The 21,492-nt window shown below is 45.1% G+C and overlaps 1 protein-coding gene across 9 annotated transcripts in view; it reads left to right on the top strand.

Annotated features, from left to right (window-relative positions):
* The window catches only part of ABLIM1 (actin binding LIM protein 1), a 319,098-nt gene that overhangs the window by 231,883 nt on the left and 65,723 nt on the right, over positions 1 to 21,492 (top strand). Inside the window, exon 1 of one of the 9 annotated variants that reach the window (XM_030839441.2) lies at positions 1,151 to 1,312. The exons of the other annotated variants lie outside the window; for them this stretch is intronic. The gene's annotated coding sequence lies outside the window, so the exon portion shown is untranslated. Of the gene's footprint in view, positions 1 to 1,150; positions 1,313 to 21,492 lie in introns of those variants that run through there. 9 annotated transcript variants of the gene reach the window in all.

Below are 21,492 nucleotides of genomic sequence, written 5' to 3' on the forward strand. Positions count from 1 at the left end.
AGATCACACTTAGAGAAACTGTCCCTAAAAGGGTGTGGTGAAAGCACATTCATGGGGGCTTTCGACTCCTTGGAAGGATAATGCACTAGAAGTTTCGCTAACCCCCTGTAGTTATTATAATGTGTAATCCAGTGGCTTCCTCTTCATTTTAGAAGCACTGTTCTATTGCTAAAATCCTTACATGTCTTCAGCAGTGTTTGGGATTGCTTCCAAACCAACCTAGAGAGATTACACACACACACACAAAGGTCTTTTTATGTATTAGCTGATCTTTACGAGCAAATAATCTCCATGAAAAATTTCCCTAAATCACTTTAGTCTTGTTAAAAATGACAGGAGTCAACAGAATCTTGCCCTAGTTCTAAGGGAGGGCTACAGAAAAGGGGCTGTGCTAGCACCGCGGTAGAAGGTTTCCGGCTCCGTCTGTTCATAAACACGCAGAGCCTGTGGCTTTGCCTTCTGTGGTGGCTTCATCTGGCATTTCTGCAGGACAGTTTAGTGGACAGTGAGGTAAGGTGTGTAAAGTGCCTGGAATGTAGGTAACTAGTAATTTTTTTACTGCAGTAAAAGGACACAATACAAAATGTACCAACAGTGTGAAACACGGAAGCTTCATAAGTGAAGTTTGGGGGGGATCCCATTTATCTCAATACAAACATTCTGAAATGTGAAAATTCTGAACAACGAGTGGAAACCAAAATCAAGTTGCACTGTGTTTTATTACACCTACAGAAAGGATGCCATAAAGTGTGTCTCCAATGCAGTGACTTAGGAGAGGAGGCTATTTGATCTCTATGCTCAGTCGTGTACCTTTCCATCATCCCAAATCGAAGAAAGAAATTAAAAAGCACAAGACACTGGTTTCAACGCAAGCCTCTGCCCCCGGGGACAATCGCTGTCAGATTAATGGTTCAGACAAGCGTGGGTGAATGTGAAGAAATGGTACTTTCCCCACCTGCAGTTAAAAAAAAAAAAAGAAAACATACCCCCCTCCTTTTTCAGAAACATGGACTGGCCCGTTAGTGGTTGCTGGTGTGTTTAACTAGTAAATGCAGTGGGGAGAGGGAGGGTGGGAACGCCTGCCCCAGTCTGTTCTTTTTTCCGGTGTGTGTCTCTGGAGAGACGTGCATTTCGTTAGCCTTGCTTCAGAGAGGAGCCCGCTCGCGTGCCCCAGGCGGGCGGGGAGCCCCGGTCTATCGGGCTGAGGTCTGGCGTTTCCAAGCCTCTTTGCCGTGTTGTGAGTTTGAAGTCCAGAGTTCCCTGCTCAGCAAAACCAGGCACCGAAGCAGAAGAAAAGGAGCCCTGGATTAAGGTAAAGCGATGTTGCTGGAGGTGTCCTTGGCTTTGCAGAGCAGACGTGAAATTCCCCGCTTCCTTGGCGACATTGGAGACCCCCAGGGTCCTCCAGATGTGGTATGCTGGATCCTGGCGACAGAAGCCACTTGCTTTGGCCTGAAGGACATTTAAACTTTTTGCTTTTCTTATGATACAAATGAACTACGGAGGTTTTTTTCCATGCATCTAGTAGCAAAGAGCAGGAAAGGCAAGTTATTTGACTGAGAGTAATAGTTTATTGACCTTTTAAAGAGTGTGTTTTTTCAGACTGCTACCCCCAAGATTGAAAGGAGAGTGTGGTTTCCAGATTGTTTTGTTTTGTTTTGTGTGTGGTTGTAAAGCTCTGCGGAATTTATGTTTGAGATGAAAGAACTTAATCGTATTTGGGGGGTCTGGTGGTAAAAGGGGTGAGGGGAATTGACTCAATTGATCTGTTACTATAGATGTGAGGATTTTTCCTTTAAGAAGTTTCCCATGAATGAATATGGGGAAGCAAAACATTTGTGTATTATTCATATTGTCTTACAGCTACAGGTTGAAAGAGCCTGACTGTGCCCTCTCTTTACCATCTTTGGGCAGGAAAAGTAAGAAATCTAGAGATTCTTGCCTTTCTAATGCAAACAGGTTTTCTGAAAACCTAGTTATTAATCAAACCATGCTCCAAAGTTTATTTTTGAGAAAAAATTTTAAAGCATGCTGTGCTAGCACTGAAGAAGGAATGAGACAAGAAAAAGCATCTCAACCATGAAAGAAATAGATTTATGATTTGGGAAAGGTTAAAAAAAAAAAAAAGTGAGTCTAGCCTAAAAGTCAGCAGGTGTGGGGTTGCCATAGCAGCTCCATCTATCCCTTCACTGGGACTGGGGATTTAAAAGAAAATTGAGCCTGTTTTCTCTGAGACAGTCTCAGGAGGTATGTTAAGAGGATGTGAAGTTATTTAGATTATCCAAACAGGTTCTGACAAGTAAGTGAAAATAACTAATTAAAATATTGTTGCCATTCTATAATGGATCAAAAGGCTTGTTGAGTCATGATGTACTTACAGAAAAGGTGAATTTGCCACAGCTCCTTGATATAAATTACTTTTTTTTTTTTTGCGGTACGTGGGCCTCTCACTGTTGTGGCCTCTCCCGTTGCGCAGCATAGGCTCCGGACGCGCAGGCTCAGCGGCCATGGCTCACGGGCCCAGCCGCTCCGTGGCACATGGGATCTTCCCGGACCGGGGCACGAACCCGTGTCCCCTGCATCGGCAGGCGGACTCTCAACCACTGCGCCACCAGGGAAGCCCGATATAAATCACTTTTGAGAAGGGTTTTTAAGACTAAATGTGAGGCCTGGCTCAGCCTCTTTGAAATAAGCTTTCAATGCACGTTTCGACCTCATGTTTTCAAGTGGGTTCCTTATGCATTTTCATGTGTCAGTGAGTTTAACCCCTGCACCTGTGGCTTATCCAACTGGGTCAGGGGCTATCATATCATGACAACAGAGGTCTGCAGGTTTTTCCCTCCAACTAAATAATAGCTAATTTAAAAGGACGGGAAAGTCCAAAATACTCAGGACTTAACACCCCAAGTGTGTAGAGGGATGATCATGGTTTTGCCTCCTGTAGACCAGGTTTCTCAGCCTCAGCACGACTGGCATTTTGGATGGGGTGATTCTTTGCTGTGGGGAACTGTCCTGTGTTTAGCAGCATCCCTGGTACCCACCCACTAGATGACAGTAGCAATTCCCTCCCCAACTCAACAACTAAAAACATCTCCAGCCATTGCCAAATGTTCCCTGCAGGGCAAAATCAGTCCCCAGTTCAGAACCACTCCTATTAAGTAACCACTTTTGAGACCTACTGGGAGGGCTGGGTCGGGGAGGCAAGACCCCAAGGGAGAGTGTTTATCAAAAGAGCAGGAACGGGACAAATATTTTGCCCTGAGCATTTTGGTCTTTGCTTTGTTTTCTTTTTGTTTGAAATCACATCCTGGGCTGGGTCGTGGAGCAGGGGTTAAGCACTCTTCTCCATATACATTCTTCTGCCCCTGGCCTCTCCCCTCCTGGTCCTTTGTGGGCCTTATTTGTTGCAGTGCCTAATCAAACTTCTCTGAAAGGAATCCTATCTTAAGTGCATCCCAGAAATGCACTATTTTTTTTTTAAAAAAGCATCTCGTATTATAGCACGTTTTATAAGGTGTAAAAAATAGGTGTGCCTTGTGTGTAAATCTGGGCACACCTATTTGGTTTTTCTTCTGGAACCTGTAGCTAAGTGCTTCCATTTCTTTTTTCCTTTCCCCCTCTGTACCAGTAAGTCTCAGACTTTCTGATTGAGAGTTGGGTCTCATTTTGTCAATGAAATAAAATAGTCACAGCCTTTTTCCAATTCACAGATAACAAAAAAGTCAATGGCTGGAACTTTTTCCGTTTAAAAGTTTTCTTACACCTTTAGCATATGCTGTTGTGTGTTTGCCCTCAGAGGTTAACAGATTACAAAATGAAATCGTAACAAATTCTGGAACAAAACATTGGAAATAGCCAATTTTGCTTAGTTCTACTTAACTTTTCTTGGTGGACCTATGTTCTAATTATAGCTTTAAATTTTATAAGTATACATTCATAATCTTATTAAACAACGATCTGATATACAAACTATATGTATTACATGTTCTTGGCATTTCTCCAAGAACATGATATGTGCTGAACACCATGGTATGTTGCAAGGAGTGGCCACAGGCTGCTCTGGGGAGGAAACCCTCCTCAGACCCAGCTCGGGTAGGGGTGGTGCCTGACATTGGCTGAGCATATGAGGAAACACCTCTACTTGCTGGAGTCATTCTTGGTGATGGGTTGGAATGGCCCGTGGTGTTTTCTGTGATTCATTACAAAGCACATCTTCCGTTTACCTCTACTTGGAGGTACCTATGTATCCGACACCTTGTGCTCTCTTAGAAGCATTTCCTCATTTGAAAACCCACTCCCTCGTTTACTAGATCTAAGATCTATGAATGCAGAAAACATAAGTATTTTAGGTCCATTTTATCACCAGGATGTAGCACAGTGACTACGGATGCTGGCTGCTCAGTAGTTGATGAATAAACAAGTGGATGTCAGTGATTCCCATACAAAGACCACCCGGGAGCTTGGTCTGCAAGAAGTTCGCATGTCTACCACCTGTGTCCTGTCCACATAGTCTATTCTGTGTATTTTTTTCAAAAGGACAAATCCATTCCCCATCCAAGCAGCCTTTAATGTTTGAAAGACTACCAGGGAAATCTTTTAAGGATATAGCAATAGTGGTTCTGTGGGTTGTAAAATTTAGAGGGGAGAGCTTTATAAATTTTTCTTCCTGAGGTCCAGATATTAAACTTATGCTCTTATATTTAAAGCCCCACGTGCTAAAGCTGCCTTGTGGCTTCAGTGAGAAGAACATGCCAAGCCTAGGACTTGACCTAAAGGCAATGTATTCCCATCCTCTTTGTTTTTAAGAAAATTATCCAGTCCAATGAACTTGTAGATCACAAATGAAAAAATATGCCTTATATATTCTTATGTATTAGGGTATGAAGTCTTCGAGAATTGGGAGTGTCTACTGGGAAGTCAGAACAGTGCTGCTTAAAAGAGCCTACATTTCGGGCTTCCCTGGTGGCGCAGTGGTTGAGAGTCCACCCGCCGATGCAGGGGACACGGGTTCGTGCCCCGGTCCAGGAAGATACCACATGCCGCGGAATGGCTGGGGCCGTGAGCCATGGCCGCTGAGCCTGCGCGTCCGGAGCCTGTGCTCCGCAACGGGAGAGGCCACAACAGTGAGAGGCCCGCGTACCACAAAAAAAAAAGAGCCCACATTTCTTGAATCAGATATCAGGACATGGGGTGTCCAGATGAGGCAGATGACTTGAAATGGGGACTTCCCTGGAATATGCAGGATGTAAAGAGGTAGTAGTGGTATGTAAAGGAGCCCAAGATGGCCTTAATGCTGTGATTCAAAGACTGTCCCTTGCTCCGTTTTCTAAAGCAGAGTCCCTGGTATGAGTCTATATGGGCAAGAATGAGTCTAACTGGTGCCTTAAGCTGCCCAGGCTTAAACTGTGACCTTGCAGGGAGGGGGCCCTAATAAAAGAGGAAACAAACCCCACTGCTTTTCCTGTTCACCAAGCCTGGAATGTCTTTGGCAAATACGTGTCTGTGTCCTCCTCAGCATTGCTGGTTCACATTGAGGGCGTTTTTTTGCTCATAAACATTAGATGAAGCAGGAATGCTTGCTTACACTTAAGGCGGCTTTTATCTTACCCTCCTGCTAAATAATAATAGTGTTAGTTTGTCTTGGGGCTCTGCAGCTGGCTCCTTGCATCCGCGCTTATATCCGTATACCTTGTCCAAATAAACATACTTGAAAAGATAGAGAAATGTGTTTTGAACAGTTCAGAACATCCTCTAACAGAGTTTTAGCCCAGCTTTCTGCTTTGTTTTGGCAGCTTGTTTAGGATGCAAAGTGTATCTTGTTCTGGCAACAGATTAAAGAAGGTGTTGGTTCTTACATAACAAAGTTTAGGGCCTAAGGACTGGGGTGGGGGGTGCTGGCGAGTGCAGATTTCCAGTCTTCCTTTGTGGGGTTTTTTTTGTGGTACGCGGGCCTCTCACCGCTGTGGCCTCTCCCGTTGCGGAGCACAGGCTCTGGACGCACAGGTTCAGCAGCCATGGCTCACGGGCCCAGCTGCTCCACGGCATGTGGGATCTTCCTGGACCGGGACACGAACCCTTGTCCCCTGCATCGGCAGGTGGACTCCCAACCACTGCGCCACCAGAGAAGCCCTCCTTTGTGGTTTTTAAAGAGTTTTAAAGCATAAGGAAAAAATGATGTACCTTTTTTTTTTAATATATATACATTTATTTATTTTATTTTTGGCTGCGTTGGGTCTTCATTGCTGCGCGTGGGCTTCCTCTAGTTGCAGTGAACGGGGGCTACTCTTCGTTACAGTGCGCGGGCTTCTCATTGCGGTGGCTTCTCTTGTTGCAAAGCACGGGCTCTAGACACGCAGGCTTCAGTAGTTGTGGCACACGGGCTTAGTTGCTCCGCGGCACGTGGGATCTTCCCAGACCCGTACCAGGGCTCGAACCCATGTCCCCTGCATTGGCAGGCGGATTCTTAACCACTGCGCCACCAGGGAAACCCCTGTGGGTTTTTTTGTTTTGACTTTTAACCTCAGAACTGTAAAAACCTATTGAAAAACCTTACCTTGGCTTAGCCAGCCCTCTGCAATTAAGCTCCTGCCCTGCCCCCCCAAGGCACCTACATCTCTCCCCTCGATTCACTCCAGCCTACTGGCCCTCTTTCTGTCTCTCAAGCACTCTCTCGCCGTCTTGGGGTCTTTGTACTCGCTGTTCCCTCTGCCTGGAACATTCTTCCCCCAGGTCATCTTCTGTTCCCTGGCCCTGTTTTATTCTCTTCTTGGCACTTTTTTTCCACAATATGAAATTCTTCCTTGTTTGTATACACATCATTGTCTGTCACCTGTTGCTAGAATGTAAACTTCATGACAGGTGCTGCCATGTTCCCAGCACCTAAAACAGGATCTGCAAATGAATGTATTTACAAAACAGAAACAGACTCACAGACGTAGAAAACAAACTTATAGTTACCAAAAGGGAAAGGGTGGGGGAGGGATACATTAGGAGCTTGGGATTAACAGACACACACTACTTTATATAAAACAGGTAAACAACAAGGTCCTACTATATAGCACAGCGAACTACATTCAATATCCTGTAGTAACCTATAATCCTATAATGGAAAAGAATCTGAAAAAGAATAGGTATATGTAACTGAATCACTTTGCTGTACACCAGAAACTAACACAACATTGTAAATCCACTGTACTTCAATACAATAAAATAAAATAGTGTCTGATGGAAGGTAGGTAGGTGATCAATAAATGGATGGTGGATGGTAGATGGAGGAATGAATGGGGAGGGAGGGAAGGAGGCGGGGGGTGATATCTGCCTAGTAACCTCCTGCTCCCCTTTAAATCTAACCAAGCGCTCCCCTTCTGTGGTGCCCCCCTCCACAGTGGTCTTGGGTGGTTTTCTCCCCCATGCCCACCTCACTGGGCACATCACACCAACAGTGCCACCTGTTGTAGTCCCTTGTTTTGGAGTCAGCCACACCTCTGCAGGGTAAGCATCGGAATATCTAATAAAGGGTGATTATGGCTGTAGTTATTATTAGTTCTTACTGCACTTTATAACCCTATCTCATTAATGTCCTTTCACCCATGTGCATTACTCTGTATTACTTTCACCTTTGTTTTGCAAATAAGGAAACTGAGGCTCAGAGCAGCTGCCCAGATGATTACTGGCAGGGCCTGGATTTGAATCCATGATGTCTGTCTCCAAAGCCCATATTCCACAGCATTTGTCTCCTCTTCATCAGGTTGATGAGAATTGGTCCGCCATCAGCTTTTGCCAAATGAATGAAACCTAAGAACTCACCTCACCTCCTCCCTCTCTTCCTTATTATTTGAGATTATAAGCATTATTTATAATATAAACATTATTTATAATATTATTTGCAATATTATATAAATAGTGTAAAGATGAGCTTATTAGCTCATCTCTAACTAGCTGGTGTATCTTAAGTCACTTTTTTTAAACTGTCAGGGCTTAATTGATTATTTAAACTCTCATTTTTCTCATGTAAGCAAATCCATTAGTTAAAAAGTTCAGCTATTGTTGAGTCATGCATAAGAACTTTAACCGAGCTGGTTCCTGGGCAGCCCTAGGGACCACTTTCCCTGTTTTCAGCTCCCAGCGTTACATTGATTTCCCTTAGAACATAAAGCTTCTCACTAAGAAAAGAACCTAGCAGCCATAGATGGACATTTCAAGTGAAAAAAAAAAAAAAAACCTAGGAAAAAGCCTAAAAATGTAAACTGTGTCAGTGTTTCTTCCCATATTTTTAACACAACCAGGTGCTTCCAATTGCCTGCCCCTCCACTTGGTTGCGTTAAAAATATGGAAGAAGGGCTGACACCAGTCTTTATGAGTTTGGTTGGCCCCAGGATGTTCCATTGCTGAGGTAGAAAGCCAAGATCAGAAGCCTCTGGTGACACGTGCATGTAATTCTCTAATTCCGTTCTAAGGTGATAAAAGCTGCTGAACTTTCATAGCGTTGTGGTGGAAGGAGTTAACTGCGCTCATGCCCCAGGTGTCCGCATCTGGTGTGCCCAGTAATGTGAGTCTTCGAGCAGGAACGAGGCAGACTGTGCTGGTGTGTTGCGAGCAGGTCCCTCATCGTCTGGCAGCTTGAATTTTCCAGCACACGACAAGTCCCGATGACGACTCTAACAGGGCAGAGTCCTGACAAGGCTGGTCCGTCAAAGCTTTCCTTGGCGCAGAACCAAGTTTCACCCAGGTTTGGGGCCAACCCAGCTGGTTCCCATTTTCCTTGGTGGGAGGATAAGCAGGAAGATGGAGTTCATGTGTGATAAAATCAAAAGGCCCTCCAGCACTGGGGGTGGGACCACCAAGAGGCGCTCTGTCGTGGGTAGCATGTGTGTGGAATCTGTCACGAACCCCAATGTGTGACCCAGCTTCTCTGTCCATCACAGCCACTACTGGCCCTTTAACCATCCCTGAGCAAAATTGGAGGGACTGTGACTTTTTAACACAAAACTCTCAAGCTCCTTAATGGTCTTGGGTGTGCTCATTAATAACTGTGTCTCGTGGTTGGAATTTAACTGGTTTTGCATTGAGAGTATTGGAAAGGAATTTCTGACTGAGTTCATGCATTACTTCCAGCCCAGAGCCATTTGGTAACTGGGGCCTTGCCTAATCTGAGCTCACACTGACACGGGCTGCAACTCAGTTGGCTGGTTCCCAGACCTGGCCTGGCACCAACCTGAAAGATCTCTTCTCTACCTGCTTTTCTGTGTTAAAGGTAATTCCGGCTCAAGACCCCTAGAAATACCATGGCAGGAACGTTACATAGACTTAATCTGGTCTGACCTTCTTAAAGTTAAGGATATTGAGACCCAGAAAACATAAGAAGGTACAACCTATTGGTGAGAGCGAAAAGCAAGCCTCAAAGCAGTTCTGTGTTTCACCACCCCCAGCACTCCCCAGGCCACCCCATTCAACTACTTCTCTGCTTATTGTACCAAAAAAAAAAAAAAAAGGTACTCCAAAAGGCCTTCGGAATATTAAAGCTATTGCGTGAAAGCAGGGTGCTAGGGAGTTGAGTGAATTTCTCTGCTGGTCATTCCGTGGATATTTGAGAATTTTTGCTCAAAGCTTTATTTTATATTCTCTTTGTTTTGAGACACCTTCCCTTTCCAGGCCAGGCCAGAAGAAGGGCTTCCCTTCTTCTCCTGAAAACATGTGAGTTTCCACCTGCTTCCAGGAAGATCGTTGATGACTGCCTGGGATGCCCTGCCCTGTCCAAGTAGAGAACTTCTAAAAGTTTTCTTTACAAAGTAATGTGTGCTCATTTTAAATGAATAAACAAAGAAGCACATGGTGTAGAATCATACAAGGCAGAGGGCAGATGGTAACTCTGTCTGTACAGACTCTTTCTGCAAGGGGCCAGATAGTAAATATTTTCAGCTTCATGGACCATTACTCTCTCTGTCTTAGCCACTCAGTTCTTCTGTTGAAGGGCCAGAGTAGCCATGGACACCACGCAAACGAATGGACATGGCTGCGTTCCAATAAAGCTTTATTTACAAAAGCAGGGCTACAGTTTGCCAGCTGTAGACATCCCAGTAGACATCCCCCTCTCCCTCCCCACCCCCGCTCCCCAGTGGTGGGTGTTGTTCCGAGTCCCTGGCAGCCACGGAAGTGTTTACATATCTGGAGTTTAGGCACATGGCTTCTGTCATCCCGAATGTAGTTCTGTATCTTGCTTTTCTCCTGTTTCCAATGCACAGATAAACGTGGGAGGGTATATGTCCTTGTTTTAGACAAATAGGACCACGTTGTGCCTGTTGTTTTACAGTTTCCTTTTCTTCGCTTGGCAGTGACTCAGGGCCAGTGCTTATGGATTTAGGACTTGATTCCTAAAGGCCACACAGTGGCCTCATTCTTTACCTTGCTCCAAGAAACCATAACAAATACAAGAGAATAACTATAGATGTAAATAAAATTACTGGCCGACAGTCAAAGATGATGTCTCGTTGGCTTCACATCATCCCGTGTGTCTGAGCGGCCCTCCACGTGAGCCGCTCTGGAGGGGGGATCGCTTCAGCCTCCTTGCTCCCAGCCCAGCACCGTGTACAAAGGGGCAAGTTAATACATGACTTTGCGTGACGATGAAGGTTTCCAAGCAAATTTTAGGATTAACATCATGATTGATTATGAAGAGACTTCTGTGAAATCCTGAAGATGCCAAGTTTTGTGTAGTGCTGTGGAATATGGTTTGTGGTGAATGAGGTTAGACCCGCCCTGTGCCTGCCCTTCAGTGTCTGTGCTTTTGGAGGTGTCCTGTGTTCATTTCCTAGGGCTGCTGTAACAAAGGACCACAAACTTGGTGACTTAGAACCACAGAAATCTATTCACTCACAGTCCTGGGCGCCAGACAACTGAAATCGAGGTGGTGTCAGTAGGGCTGTGGGCTCCTTCTGGAGGCTCTGACGGAGAACCCGTCCCATGTTCTCTCCTGGCTTCTGACGACGGCTGGCAATCCTGACGTTCCTTGGCTTGTGGAGATATCACTCCAATCTTTGACAGTCTCCCCGTGGCCTTCCTCTTTGTGTCTCTCGATCTGCTTCCCCTTCTCTTTTCTCGTAAGGACTTGTCATTGGATTTAGGGCCCACCCTAATCCAGGATGACCTCATCTCAAGATCCTTACCTTAATTCCATCTGCAAAACCCCTATACCTAGCAAGGTTACATTCTGAGGTTCCAGGTGAACATACCTTGAAGGAGCCACAATTCAACCCACTCCATGTCCTCTGTCTAAACATCAGTGTTCTTCCTGTTCAAGTTTTTCTCCCTGCCTCATTCTTGTCATAATCAGCAGCCCTGCTTTTTGAGGAGAACCCTGGCAGCCCCAGGAATGGCATCTGCTGAGAGTTATTTGCAAGTCTAAGATCAGTCACAGAAATCACCGGCCAGAACTGCAAGACTTCGAGGAATTTTCTTGCCAAGTTCAGCAAAATAAGAGGCTAATGAGAAAAGTATTTGCATATCTGACACCTTAATTGAAAAGGAAGCAGGGCTTCCCTGGTGGCACAGTGGTTAAGAATCCGCCTGCTAATGCAGGGGACACGGGTACAAGCCCTGGTCCAGGAAGATCCCACATGCCGCGGAGCGGCAAAGCCTGTGCCACAACTACTGAGCCTGTGCTCTAGAGCCCGCGAGCCACAACTAATGAGCCCGCGTGACACAACTGCTGAAGCCCGTGCGCCTAGAGCCGGTGCTCCGCAACAAGAGAAGCCACCGCAATGAGAAGCCCGAGCACCGCAACGAAGAGTAGCCCCCGCTCGCCGCAACTAGAGAAAAGCCCACACGCAGTAACGAAGACCCAATGCAGCCAAAAATAAATAAAATAAATAAATAAATTTATTTTAAAAAAACAAAAGAAAGCAGAAGGAAAGCTTTCCTTTGTAATCCGCAGGGGTTTTTAGTTCAGTTGGAGCCAGCTGAATGGTGGCCTTGCTCTGAAATTAACCAGCACTGGTAGTTGAGTTTCGAGGTTTGACTCCAGCGTGAGGCCTGGATTACCAACACCATCTATTTGTATAATTTTTCAGAAGAAAGTTGTATTCATGCAAAACTAAAGGATTGTGGCTGGGTACGTCACTTGTTTTTATGTTGTGGCCTCTCCCGTTGCGGAGCACAGGCTCCGGACGCGCAGGCTCAGCGGCCATGGCTCCCGGGCCCAGCCGCTCCGCAGCACGTGGGATCTTCCCAGACCGGGGCAAGAACCCATGTCCCCTGCATCGGCAGGCGGACTCTCAACCACTGCGCCACCAGGGAAGCCCCGTCACTTGTTTTTAACAGTTTGAGAAAACAGCTGTTATTTGTGTTGCACAAGGCATTTGGATGCAAAAAGGTTTTAGTTTCTAAAATTGAGAAGTGAGGCCAGCCCACTTTCCACTGGGAGACAGCACCTTTGGTCAAAAGTGGCAGAAACTCACCTCAATCCAGCTGTCTTAGTGTCCTAGGGCTGCCGTAACAAAGTACTACAAAGCGGGTGGCTTTAAAGCAGCAGAAATTTATTCTCTCACAGTTCTGGAGGCTAGAAGTCTACAGCCAAGGTGTTGGCATGGCCAGGCTCTCTCCGAGGCCTCTGTGAGGGCAGGAGGGGGCGTTCCTTTTGCCTGGTCCAGATTCTGGTAGCCCCAGGCATTCCTTGGCTTGTGGCAGCGTAACTCTAATCTCTGCCTCCTGTGACCTGGCATTCTAAGGAAGCCTGTCACCCTTTCCTCCTCGTATGAGGACACCAGCCATCCTGGATTAAGAGCCAACCTAACTCTGGTCTGACCTCATCTTAACTAATGACATCTGCAACAACCCGGTTTCCAAAGAGGAGCACATTCTGAGGTGTTGGGAATTGGAATTGCAACAAATGTATCTTCTTAGGGGGCACAAGTCAACCCCTAACACCGAGTAAAGCACAACAGGACCAGGCCGCCACAGAGGGCCGGAGGGGCTGAAGCCTGGGCCTCGGGTGCTGTGTGTGTGCTCTGGGCGTCGGCTTGTCTCTGCAGGTGTGTTCGTGTTCACAAACCTACTCTCTCTGCTTGGAAAGGACGGAGCTACAGGGGCTCCGAGCAGCTCAACCTCAGTGGAAAAGGCTGTTCTCTCCCCTGCTCACCTCAGGAAGTCCTGGGGAAGGTGCCATTGCCATGGTGTGGTCACCTTTCCAGCCTGGATCATTCTCTGTGGCCCGTGGTGGGTCGTGGAGACGATGGCAGTTCCTGTGACTGGAGTTGTGGGGAGGATGAGGCTCTCCCCAAAGCAGGGTGGCCTTAACTCGCTCACTGGGGGATCATGAGCGTGGGGTAGCCTCAGCCACACGTTACTTCTAAATGACCCTGGTCTTGACTTGCTATTAATGTGATCTCGGGCGTGGATTTGTTCTTTTACACCCACTGCGCATTCACCTGGACTAACCCGCGTTCAGGCGCTGGGAGATGTCCCCAGATGTGTTTTAGATTTTTTGTTTCTCTGAAAGGTGCATTTGCATTCAGGCAAAAAGCCCGTGGAGACTCTTAATTGAATCTTTAATCCCTAAGGGTGCCATGGTGGTAGCTATCAAGGACGGGTGCTTTGTGCCTCTTAGTTTTCAAACTAATGCTTTTAAATTTCTAAACAGGATCGCAATAGTGTAGACACAGTTTTAAACTCTGCTAAGTGGCCTGTGGGAAGCCCGTTTCCTGTACTTTGAATGCCTTTTTGTGTTTTTATGCACTCACTGCTGGAAAGGTACGGTTCTAGTTCAACTATAAAAATTAATTCAGGGGAATGATTGCATAAATTAACAAAACAGCTCATAATTCAAAATGCCCATTTCGGGCTTCCCTGGTAGCGCAGTGGTTGCGAGTCCGCCTGCCGATGCAGGGGACATGGGTTCGTGCCCTGGTCCGGGAAGATCCCACATTCCGCGGAGCGGCTGGGCCCGTGAGCCATGGCCGCTGAGCCTGCGCATCTGGAGCCTGTGCTCCGCAACGGGAGAGGCCACAACAGTGAGAGGCCCGTGTACCGCAAAAAAAAAAAAAAAAAGCCATGTTTCATGTCTTAATTTCATGTCTTAATTATGTTTATTTCTATCTAATATTGAAAAATAACTTCTTATTCTCTGAGTCTACTGCAAGCAGCATAGAGCAAGCCACCTGAGGTAACTAATCTGCAGATAGTCCAAGAAGAGATACCCATACAGCCTAGAGGCCAGACACAGTGATTCCCTGGGTACCATCATTTGAGGGATAGCATCGTTTGAAAACTTTTCAGGCTTGTGATGACATTTTCAAGAATCTCTCTGTCTTGGAAATTTGAAACGTGACCCAAACTTAGCAGATATCAGTAGCCAACTAGATTCTGCCAGGGCACTAATCCTTGCCATCTCTTTGGTAAAGGATATATTTCTTGGTAGCATTGAATCCATCACCTTTCTCAGAAAAATCAATCGCTTATGTCTACATACTCTGGACTAGACAGGAATGCTAAGAACCATTTAGCTGTTCTTTTGTTCCTGGTTAATGAGGGACGCCCTTTGCTCTCTCCAGCCACCAGAATTAGTGAGGGACATTAAATTCACGTCGACTCTAAGCCCACTAGTGCTGCAGGCTGAGTTGGACTTTTATTGGTGGTCGTTTACTCTAGGTTAGGAAGAGGTGAACGGAAGCAAGTCTACCCGGCGACATTGCTGTGATGTGGTATGAGCTAGCTCGGGATAAATTGAGTGTGAAATCATTACTGTCGGATGTTGCCTGCCAGTGGCTTTGTGTGTGTGTGTGTATGATAATGATTTTTGCTTGATTTAAGGGGTGGTAGAATACTGGCTGTTACTGAAATAAAGCTAATTTCTTCCTGTTCTGAGCCGTTATGTCGCATGGTTGGGATGTTTGAAACACAGTTTTCTAAGATCACTGCTTTTCTGCAATGAAGAGCTAGTATCCTTCTTTCTTCTCTTTCTATCCCCTCTGTGATTTTTGTTCTCTCAATTTATCCCATCTATCAGTTAAATGTATAAGGGGTAAGAAATGAGCTTTTAGCTGACCGTTATATATGGAAATTATATAGAAAAGCAACTCGGGGTAAAGAAATGTCTGGTTTTCTGGGTTTGCTTTTGTGTGTTGGGGAAAGAGGGTAGGTGGAGGGGTCCAGGTGGATATGTTCTTGGCTGTGATGTGAGTGATAGGGAAAAAAGTCTTGAGTTTTGGTGCATATAGTAATGAAAGGGAGATCTGCTTACCTTTCTAATCTCCATTTACAGGGCCATTTTCTGTGACGTCTTCTCTGACCCCTTGAATCATCATCACCCACTGTCCCCTCCTCTTGATCCCAGGGCAGAGTCTTTCGTTCAGTGAATGCTTATTGAGCACTTACTGTTTGCACAAACTGGGGATGCAGAAATGAACAAGGCTTCTGCCTAAAGGCTCTGACCTCATGCACACAGGCCTCTGGTCCCTAGAAAACACAGCTGGACATTACTATATACCAGGCGCTCCCATATGTGCATTACATTGGGTTGGAACACATTTCCTTTCTCCAGATCACTAAATCTGGCCTGCTTTATGCACAGGTGAAAACAGCAGTTTGTTCAGCCTCCTGCCTTTAATAGACTCATTATTTTTGGAATCAGTATCCCTCTCAGCGAGGTTTACGAATCTAAGTCATCTTGTGCTCATCACGGCTGGCCTGCAGCGAGGAAGCGGGAGCAGCTGTCCTGTCCTAATTGGACAGAAGGCAGTTGACTTGTCTTGAATGGGGAGTGCCTGGACCAACCTTTCCAGGAAGATGCTAAGAGAGCATCTGTGCACCTGAGATAGTTTGTTGATAAGGAAGTGATGCCACCGTTTTCACGCCGGAGAGAGTGGCAGAGGGACAGCTGTTTGGTCCCATAAGAAAGGGAGGCCTTTAAACTTGATGACATTGGAGAATATAGACAGTTGGTTTTTCTCTTGAGAGTTGGGAGTGTTTTTTGCAGGTGACCTGTTTGTTTCATACTGAAAGAATTAGAATCACTCTTTCCCAGGAAATGTATTAGGAGCAAATTACAGGAAGTAGGACTATTCTAGAAAGAGGTGAGAGGGGATAAAAAAGAATTTTTAAAAGGAAAACAGCTTAGAATAGAATAAAATCCTAATGTAAATTTACCAATATAGTTTGATTTCAAAAATTCATTCTGTCATTGCTCTACAGCATGGTAATTCTTCTCAGTGCTATACTTACCTAACATATTTTGGGTCTACTAGTTTGAGATATAATTCATTCTTTAAACAAGCATTTAGCGTTTAATGCTTGTACTTGCTAGCTGATTGCATAATTATTGTTATAATATACAATTATAAAGGACACGGTCCCTGCCTTAATGGAACTTAAAAGTTAGTGGCAGTCCTAAAACACAGAAATATCTAGAAGCTCAAGGCACTGTATGAATGGAATAAATGAATGCTGTTTATTTAAGAGTGCAGATGAGGCGGGGTCCTATCCAGGTGAAATTGATAAGAAAAGTCCCTAGGGAAGGCAGCTTTTGACCCAATGCTTGCAGCATTGGTATTTTATTATATAAAGTAGACTATTTTTGCAAAATATACCTACTATGTGCTCAACACCTACAAGACTCTGGAAATATGAAAATGAATAAGACAGTGTCCTTTCTTCTGAGAAGTGAAAAGTCTAGTGGGAAAACCGGTTAAGTAACCAGCAGTTATAATTTATTGCATTAGATAAATGGGTGTCTACTTCCATCAATGTTTAAAAAGTATATATTCAAGACCAGAAATAAATGCAAGTCGAAGGGAATGCCCGAATCTGGGGAGTTGGAGAAGGCTCACTCTAGAAGTTCTCAGCCTGGGCTGCACCTGGGAATCACTGGGGGAGCTCGTTAAAGCTGCTGGTGCCCAAGCCCTTCCCCAGAGCTACTCCACCTCTCTCGAGGGGAACCTATAATTCTTTAAAGCTGGACAGGTAGATTGAGACCAGATTGTGGAGGCTGTTGAATGCTGGGGTAGGAAGTTCAACTTTTGTCAGTAGGTAATGGGATGACATTAAAGACGTTTTATCCAGAGAGGGTTGTGAACCATGTGGTGTTCAATAAAAACTAACCTGCCGTTTAAATGTCCTTAGCTCAGTAAAGGGCCTCTGGTCCAGTTGCTGAGTGGTGAGGAGGGAGGACGACCAACATTTCTTTGCAGAGTGGCTGCTTTTCCGGGCAGCTGGGCTTTTCCTGTCGGTGTGCCTGCCTGCCTGCCTGTCTGTCAGAGGAGCCGGCTGGCTTTGACTGAGTTCAGTAGACTTTGCTAAGGAGCACTTGGATGCCTTGACCTCAGAACTTGGGCCAGTCTGCTACCCTGGGGCAAAGTGCAGGCTTGACATCGGCTCAGGTCACAGGGTCTAACACTTCAAAGGTTCCAGAACTGTGTGACTGCACAGAATCACGGGTCCATGTCTGTGACTCAGGCTGTCATCTGAGTCCCAGCATCTAGCCACGACAAGGTCACTGGCTCCCCTCTGACAGGACCCTCTGTCACCTGACATATCGGGTGGGAGGGGGCCGCAGGTGCGGCTGGCAGGGTACCTGCCCTCCTGGGCAGAGCTCTCTGCTTATCCTGGCTCCAGCCCCAGGCCTGCCCTTCCAGAGGAATCCAGAGGGTTGGTCGCAGAGCAAGCCCCCACCCAGGCTGTAAAGACTGGAATGTGAATCATGTATCTCTTTCTTTGCAGGGTACGGAAATGCTTTGGTCGTCATCCAAAGACATGAGCTTTGCTTTTAAATGGGTTCTGATTTGGGTATTGCCAAACATGGGGTCCTGAACTCTTTCATACATCTCCCTCTCCATCTTAGAATTTACTTTGCACTGTTTCTTCTTGCTCCTGACCATTAGCACTGACAGTGATGGCCAGAGCACCCCTCCCCGCTGCTCCTAGTGAAACGGTAGAGTCTGGGCTCTGCAGATTCTGGGCTGGAAGGCTTGGTTGTTTGTTAAGGGGGTAGAGTCCAGCCACAGTGGGAGAGGAAATCATACAAGGTTGTTTTTGAAAGCAAGTTGTGTTTTTCTGACTGTTCTGGTATTGGTTCCCACCCTGAAGACTCCTCTAACCCTGGGGAAGAAAAAATATTTTTAGTCTGATACTGGGCTGTAGGCAGCCCAGAGCTGAACCATCTGTAAAAGAGTTGATAACTCCGAGCCATGGTTTTAGTGGACATAACTTGTAAGGATCACCCAAGACTCCAAAGCAAGGCAAGGGCTATGCCCAAGGCTCTGGGTCTTACCCAACTCTCATGAAGTCCTTTAAGAGTTACGTTAGAATAGAGATATCAAGGAAGGAAAAAGAATGGGTGGGATAGAGAAATGTTTGCAATTCCTGGAGAAGACAAAAATCATAGAAGTGGAATTTACTTTAGAGATAGCAACTTGATGAAGAAAAGCAGATGACAACCTAGAATCTCCCTGAATTGGGATGACATGTTTCCTGTACACTATATAACAAGCTTAAATATTTTTAATTTAAAAAAGCCCTGCTTTCTGTATGTTTCCTACAAGTGACAAAGTCATTACTAAGACGATAAATACAGGGGACCTGCATGCTCTTTCCCATCCCCTCTCCCAGGCACACACTTGGGCCATTTGGCCGCCTGGACATGTGTATTGATCATTGATCCCCTTGGAGCTTCTGGCAGGGACGAGCCGCTTTGGATTGCTGTTATTGTGCATTCCTGACTCCAACGTGCTCTTGAGTTGGAAAGGAGACCAGGAATGAGATCACGAGTAATAAGAAACCTTAAGTGTTTGCCCTTGAACAAGAGACAAAAATTATCCAGTTGGGATTAGATTTCAAGAATGTTGAACTTGAAGGCAAATATTTATCTCCTGGTGTTGAGAAAGGAAAAGATGTAAAACCTTTGACCTTGACTGTAGGGTGGTGTCTGCATTTGAAAAATGGGTTGCATTAAACCGGAAGCATGACGAGTTTCTCATTGTTCCCTCCCTGGAATTATGCAAATAGTGTTTAGCACATGCAGAGCAGCAGCTGACCTGGCGTTCTACTCAGTGTTCACCGTAATATCCCACTGGATTCTGAGAGTCTGTCCCTCTTGGGTCTAACTTCCTAAAGAGACCCCTTAAAAATCTCTTTCGGAGTGTAAGTATTTGGAAAGAAAATGGCCTAGAATCAGCTGGTATTTTGCAACCTAGTTCATCCTCTCCCTGTGTCATAGTACTCAAGGTAAATTTACATGTAATTAACATTTATTTTACCTACATAGCAATCTTGCAAACTAGGCAGAAGCAATACTTTTCTACCCTTTTAACATTATAGAACATACAAGTCTTCTCAGACAGTACATAGCTTTGGGGGAAATAAGCAGTTGGGTCCCAATACATCCAAACAGGCTGAAAGTTCAGCACGGTATTCAACCTGACAGATTTCTCAAACATCCACCTTTTACATTCCTGACGTTGCACATACCGAGACTGGGGCAGCCTAATAACATGTCTAAAATGGGCCAAATGACACTCTCCTAATGAGACCCCAGGAACCAGGATCATTTTCTAGTCCACAATATCAAACTATCAGCCCAAGTGAGTTATTGTGTGCAAGGGGTAGTCTTCAGAGATCCCTTGGATCTTACCTGGGTAGTTAGCTGCTGTACTCCCTCGTGAGAATTCATGGAAGAAGGAAAAAAAAAATGCTTATTATTTTTAAGCTGTCCAAGTTACCAAAGTAATTTCCAGTCTTTCTGACTCTTAACATGTAGCAGGATGTAGGGGGAAGGGAGAATGGACTTAGTCAAAAACCCTAGACTGAACGCTAGCTCTGTAACTTAGAAGGCTTTTCTTAGTCCATAAATAGGCATAAGAGTAATAGGGTACCCCGGAAGCATTGGGTGGATTAAACGGGAAGGTGCTTCACAAACATTCAACTACAAAACAAATGCAAAAGATATTATTAACAATAAAAATAATGGATAAGAAATGTTTAAGCTCAACCATGAGAGGAAAAGTGAAATCTTTTGGTAGCCACTGAAGTCCTCAACCTTCCAATTCCAATTCTTTTTTGATCCTTGCCAGTGGGCCTTAGCCCTAAGTGGAAGAAGCCACTTTTGAAGCTTCATGGCAAAGCCTTGTGCAGAGTGATCCAGGGCGTGCCAGCCATTGCCTGCTGATTTTGGAATTAAATATGAGGGCTATTTGCATTTCATCCACGTCTCTCCATCAGTTCATCCACGTCTCTCCATCAGTTCATCCACGTCTCTCCATCAGTTCATCCACGTCTCTCGAACAGAAAGACGAGGATAAAAGGAGAATTGGAAATTGCTCAGTGACGCTCCGGAGATACTGGAATAATGGATACCTGATGGGATTAAAGTACAGAGAGGCCATTTTATTTAAAAAAAAAAAAATCATTCACTTCACAGAGGTTAGAAAACACTTTGGGAATCTATTTGCTAAAGTGCTCTTAATTTGATTCTTCTTATTTAATTCCTTCTAATTCCTCTCGGATTAAAATTGTAATAAAAGGCAAAAACCACTTTGGATAACTGTTTGGCAGCACTCAATCTGAACATAAACGTATGCAGTGGCCTTGACATACATTGTCTGCTTTTATGTACATGTACCACTGAAATGTGTGTATAATTCACCAAAAGACATGGGCAGGAATTTTCACAGCAACACAGTTCAGAACAGCCAACATTTAAAAACTACCAAGGGCTTCCCTGGTGGCGCAGTGGTTGAGAGTCCGCTTGCCGATGCAGGGGACGCGGGTTCGTGCCCCGGTCCGGGAAGATCCCACATGCCGCGGAGCGGCTGGGTCCGTGAGCCATGTGCCGCTGAGCCTGCGCGTCCCGCAAAAAAAAAAAACAAAAAAAAACTACCAAAATGTCCATCAAGAGTGGAATGGATAAATAAGATGTAGTATAATTACACAAAGGAATACTATGGAATCATGAGACATGGTGAAGTACCAGTACACACAGAATCATGAATAATTCTCACGGTGTTGAGTAAGAGAGGCCAGACTTAGCTGCTTCCTGTTATGTAAACTTCAAAGACAGGTAAAAGTTAGAAGTCAGCATAGTGATTAGCAGTCAGTGACTGGAAGAGGACATGAAGGGGCTTCTGGGTACAGATAATGTTCTCTTACTCGGTTTGGGCGCTAGTTACAAGTTGTGTTGCATTTATGACAATTCATTGAACTAGAAATTTATGATTTGTGCATTTTTTTCCAGTGTATGTTCTACTTCAGTAAAGAAGTTTACTTAAAAGAAAAAAAAAAATAAGGTGTACCTCTTTCCTACTCCAAAGAAAGGAAAAAAAAAAAAAGTGCATTCAGGACTTCCTGCCTACCTGGTAAGGGAGAACATTGTGATATAATATGTAAAATGCATGGCATTTTTTGTAACAAAGAAAAGAAAGAAAGCCACATTGTAGAACAGACTGTAACAACAATTACCTTGGTCAGGGAATACCAAGTCTAGCTAACACCCAAGGAAATTCAACCCCAAAT

This window comes from Globicephala melas, chromosome 16 (genome assembly GCF_963455315.2).
Source record: "Globicephala melas chromosome 16, mGloMel1.2, whole genome shotgun sequence".
In the NCBI taxonomy this organism is placed as follows: Eukaryota; Metazoa; Chordata; class Mammalia; order Artiodactyla; family Delphinidae; genus Globicephala; species Globicephala melas.